The following is a 6147-nucleotide window of genomic DNA, read 5'->3' on the forward strand; positions in this document are numbered from 1 at the left end:
TGTCAGATAGCTTAAATAAATCACCATCCAATGAACTTATGAAATATTGATATCTTGTTTAGAACTTGTTAAAAAAACGTAAAAAGAATATCTCTATCTCAGTTTTACATACACAACTATAAAATTATATTTACAAAACTTTGATTATCTCGAAATAAGGTTTCCCTTATATACCGCTTTTGTGCTTAGCACGGCAGAAAAGTTAAAAAAAAGAAATAGTTGCTTATGATATGGTTCAACCTCTCCATATATTGTTATTTGATTTCATGATTATTAGTTTGTTATAAGCAGGTAAAATGATTTCAATCTCAATCTTCAATCCGATTTCGAGAATGAATCAATTAAAATGATTCATTAAGGCGATACCTCAAGGTCCATTTTCATACATTTTGTTTCGGCTTTAATCTGGGTAACTAAACAAGTATTGGCAAGTAAAGAATTTAAATTCACGTCTAATTAGTGATTAGTTCTCGCAGTTGAAAGAAAAACGTAAAAATAATTAATAATCATGGATATTTCGGCCTTTAAAATTTAATATGACGAAATTTTAAAGGCAGAAATATCCATGATTATTAATTATTTTTACATTTTTCTCAACTGCGAGAACTAATCACTAACTAGACGTGAATTTAAATTCTTTACTTGCCAATACTTGTTTAGTTACCCAGATTAAAGGCGAAACAAAATGTATGAAAATGGACCTTGAGGTATCGCCTTAATAAGTATGTCAAAAAATACTTTGTTCTGATTGGTCCATTTTTAAGATAGATGGAAAAAACTATTGGGATTGTTTATTGAAAGGTAGTAAGTAAGCCCCCAATATAAAACAATATAAAACAGGTTCTTTGTTAACCTAAAAACGTGCAAGGAAACTTTTATATCGGGATTTTCAGCGGTCAGAACCGAAAATAAAATCTACTTACATAATTGATAATATATTTTTTTAGCAGCTACAAAATAGTTACTAAGTACCTATAACGCGGATAACATACTCATAAAATATTTTTAGACCATTGATCCCTTTTTAAAACATCCGCAAGTCTGTGCAACAAGTACTTATCTATGATAAAATAACCATCGCTGTCTGCTAAAAAAGGCATGGTTGACCTGATTTGAACGAAACGTCTCTTTTTCAGATAGCGATTTAAAAAGAGAATAATTTGCGATATAGCTTAATGTTATTAAACATTTTATTTTAAAATTAAACATTTACCTAATTGCGAGTGTTGTCCCTGTTAGGTGTTAACCGGAGCGGACCGCAACTTCAAACCCCATCCCCCTGCCTTTGTTACGCCACTGCGCGCACAAAATATGTTCTAGGTAGGTACTTATATTACAACGAGAAATGGAACATTTAGTGTTTCATTAGGCTGTATCTTATCGTTATAAAAAAAGAACGGATTTTTTCTGTTTCTTTTTTATACTTTTGTGTACGCTGTACGTTGAAAAACTATAGTAGGTACTAGGTAGGTATAGGAGTTTAACTTATAGCCATTTTAATTTTAAGTCATAGTACCTAAACTAAAATGTAAAATCATTAAATACTTAGATCAATATTATATGATAATACTTTTTCCAGAAAATACAAGCCAACCAATATGATCACTTAGGTTTCTAATAGGGTCAATAAGCTAAATTATGTCTACATAATATGTAGGCAATATTGGCAGCAGTAGGACAGTTTATAATACAGGGCTGATATTATTATATTATTATTATTATTATATAGGTAATATTATCTACCTAAACCATCACTAGGCATTTGTTTGAATTCTGATATAGGTAATTTCTTATCTATTTTCAAATTAATATTTTTAAATAGTGCTTTAAAAGACGAAAATAGGTAGGTACCTAGGTCATCGACGATTATCCAGCAAACGCATTTTATTTTTTATTGCTTTGAATGACGAGATGAGCTTGCCGTTCATCTGATGGTAAGCAATATCACACCCATAAACAGTAGAAACACCATCCAACTCCTTGAATTACAAAGAATTGTTTGGTATTCCACTGCGCTCGCCGTCCTGAGGCAGAACATGTTTGTATGTTTTGATGTCTTTATGTATTTAACAATGCTTTGTGTATTTTTCTAAATAAAAACTTTAATATTATAAATAAAGAATATTTATTTTCTATAAACACATCATTTCTTTTTATATCATCATTGGCTGACATCATTATAAATTGCGAATCGCATTGGGTTTTCGTCAACAAGGGTCTGTGCGTGGATGTAACAGTAGGTAAGTGAGCACAAGGCAGACCGCGGGCTGACACCCAGAGACGAAGCACCCAGCGCGCGCAGTCCTTAGCTAAACAATTTGTGCATCGAGGTTTGGTAAAGATTATTTTAGTTGTGTTAATAAAACCACTATGACGGATCACTGTTATTTAATTTGATATCTTAAACATAAACTTAAAGAACTACATTATTGTGGCTGCTCGCCGGCAGCCCGTGACAGGAAGAAGGAAGTGGAGGCGTGTTGCCACAAAAACAAATTAAATTACATATTAACAAATGTTACCCTAAACAAATATAAATGTACCCATTCAACATGCCTCCTTACATTTATATTTTAACTAAATCATATCATACACTACTCATATCAAGACAATAGCTCTATAAACATTACCTTCAGTATAACATATTAATTGTAACTTATTTTTTTTTTTTTGTTTTTTTTTTTTATTACAATTATCATCTTTTAATTAAACAATTTAAACCAATATTTATCTCAACATAATATCCATCTGAAAGATAAATTACTTTTACAACAACTTTAACATATCTCTAAATTTATTAAATTTATTACTTCCCAATGGTTTTGTTAAAATGTCAGCTATATTTTGATCAGATGCAATTTTTATAACATCAATTAAACCAATTTTAACACTTTCATGAACAAAATGATAATGAACTTCAATATGTTTTGATTTTTTGTGAAATTTCCGTATTTAGCAATAATTTGAGCTCCAATATTATCTTCATATATTTTTACCGGTTTACAATCTTTCTGACAAATCTCATTAATTAAACAAACTATAAATTTAATTTCAGTAACAGCTTCTGACAGCGCAATGTATTCAGCAAATGTAGATGACTTTGTTACACAATTTTGTTTCTTTGATTTCCAAAATATTACATTCCCAAACAGTCTAATTACAAATCCTGTTGTTGATTTCCTACTGACAATATCTCCTGCAAAATCTGCATCTACATAACAATCTAACATATCAGAATTTATATTCATGTTATAAATTAATTTTATATGTTTTGTTAAGTAAAGATATTTAAGTACTGCATAAAAGCATATTTAAAATGTGTCTCATTATAGCAATTTTGGAATCTACTCAAATAATTAACACTGAACGATATATCTGGTCTTGTACCTGAACTAATATATAAAAGTGCTCCAATTAAATTTCTATATTTTACATTCTCATTTATATTACAGTTTTCTAGTTTAAGATTTACTTCCATTGGTGTAGTATATAACTTTGTATTTATTATATTATAACGCTTAGCCAATGATTCTATATATGATTCCTGACTCAGTGTCATGGTCTTATTCTTTTATAATCATAATCAATATGTATTCCAATGTATTCTTTAACTTTACCCATATCCTTCATAGTAAATTTACTTAACAGTTTGTTTTTAATATTACTCATTACCTTTTCATCTTTACAACATATTAACAAATCATCAACATATAACAAAATGTATACACTCACATTAGTATCCAATTTAAAATATAAACAAAAGTCATATTTACTTCTCTGAAATCCAAGACTAGTTAAAAACTTATTGACACATTCATACCAAGCCCGAGGGCTTTCTTTTAAACCATATAATGTTTTATTTAATTTATAAACTCTATCAGTGCCATCATCATAACCAATTGGCTGGTTTACATAAACTTCAGATAAAATTTTACCATTTAAAAAAGCAGTTTCAACATCCATCTGATGTATATTAAGATTATTTTGACAACAATAAGACAATAACAATTTTAAAGTTTGCATTTTAGCAACGGGTGAATATATATCATCAATAAAATCTTTTTGTTGAAAACCTCTTACTACTAACCTAGCTTTAAATTTATTTTCGGCTTTCTTTCTGTATATCCATTTCACATCTAAAGGCTGTTTGTCTGCTGGTTTACTTACAAGTCTCCAGGTCTCATTTTTGCCAAACTGTTCATCTCACGATTCATAGCCTCAGTCCATTCTTTTGCTTCATCGCTAGTTATTGCCTCCTGAAAATTATCTGGAATCATAGCATCACAATAGTTAACAGTTATACAATAATAACCAAATTCTTCATCAAACCGAGTTGGTGGCTTGATTTTACGCCGATTTCTTGTTTCAATTACTTTATTATCATCATAACTTTCATTTGTTTCAGCATTCAAATCTTCATTAATTTTCTCATTATTTTCTTCTGCATTAGTCTCTTTCTTCTCTTCTATAATTTTCTCTTCCAATTTATTCGGCTGGCTATTACTTTTATCATTTTTCTCTTCTCTATTATCATCGGAGACCAATACACATTACATCATCTTCAATTATATCACAATGTCTTGCTACAACTATTCTATTGTTTATTAATACTCTATATCCAACATCTGTATAGCCCATTAGTATGCCAAGCTCGGCTTTCCTGTCCCATTTACATTTTCTCTTTTCCTCTGGTGTTCTAACAAATACTTTACTTCCATATATCCTTAAATTTTCAATGCTTGGCCTTTGTTTGAAAAATATCTCATAAGGCGTCTTCCTTTCTATAGTGCCATTTGTTAATGTTCTATTCTTTAAATAAGCTGCGGCCATAACCACTTCAGGCCAAAATCTTTTATGCACTTTTGCCTCTGCCAATAGACATCTTGACATATCCATTATTGATCTATTGAACCTCTCTGCTGTGCCATTTAATTCATGCACATATGGCGGACAAGATTTAATCATAATTCCCTTTGATCTTGCAAAGTCAAACACTCTTTTATTAATGTATTCCTTTCCATTATCACATCTCAATTCTTTAATATTTTTCCCAGTTAAATTTTGTATCTCATTAACATACTGCATTAAACAATTATATACTTTATCTTTTGACGGAATACAATAAACTTTTGCCAACTTACTATAGTCATCTATAAAACTTAAGAAATATTTTTCACCATTAAAACCTGTAGTTCTGTGTGGCCCATTTAAATCTGTGTGTACAATTTCTAATATATCCTGTGCTCGTTTTCTATTATTTTTAAATGGCAAGTTATGCATTTTATTTTCAATACATATAGCACATTTCATGTACTTACATTCAATCTCCTTTGGTAATCCTTTCAATAATTCACTTGTACACATAGTATTCAAATTGTTAAAGTTTATATGACCAAGCATCCTATGTAATTTCTCCTTCACTGTCATACTTGATTTCTTCACTAAATTAGCATGTAATGTACTTGCATTTATATAACCTTTTAATTTATACAGTCTATCTTCTTTCACTGCTATAGCTATAATAGTTCCATAGACGTTATATATTTTTGATTGTCGTCCCCTGGAAACAATTTTATGATTGTCTGTAATCTTTGAATAGCTCAATAAATTTGCTTTCATCTCTTTGACATAGAAAACATTGTTCAAAACAACTTCAGACTTTTTCCATAGACCATAAAATAAGTTTGTATTTTTCCGACCTTTGTAGCTTCTAATATTCTTCCATCACCAACTTTTACTTTAATAGGTTGTTGTAATATTTCACATGAATGATAGTACTCATCAGTATTAATTATATGATCTGTACAACCACTATCTAATAACCAAGTTAAGTGGCCAGACTGCTCAATATTATATATTTTACTTGAAGTTGAAACATTATTATTCTCAATAGTTGCAAGGAAATTATTACCACCACTCTCATTACTGGATTTATTATTATAAGTTCTTCCTCTAATATTTCTTGAATTATAATATGATCCACGTTGATGTCCACGATTATTATTAAATCTAATAAATCCATTTCCTCTACCACTGTTAACATTTCTGTGTCGACAATCTCTTTGCATGTGGCCAGGTTTTCCACAGGTAAAACATTTAAAGTTTTTATTAGGTGATGCAGAACTACTAGTGTGAGCTTTAAAAACA

The sequence above is a fragment of the Manduca sexta genome, chromosome 15 (genome assembly GCF_014839805.1).
Source record: "Manduca sexta isolate Smith_Timp_Sample1 chromosome 15, JHU_Msex_v1.0, whole genome shotgun sequence".
NCBI classification, from domain to species: Eukaryota; Metazoa; Arthropoda; class Insecta; order Lepidoptera; family Sphingidae; genus Manduca; species Manduca sexta.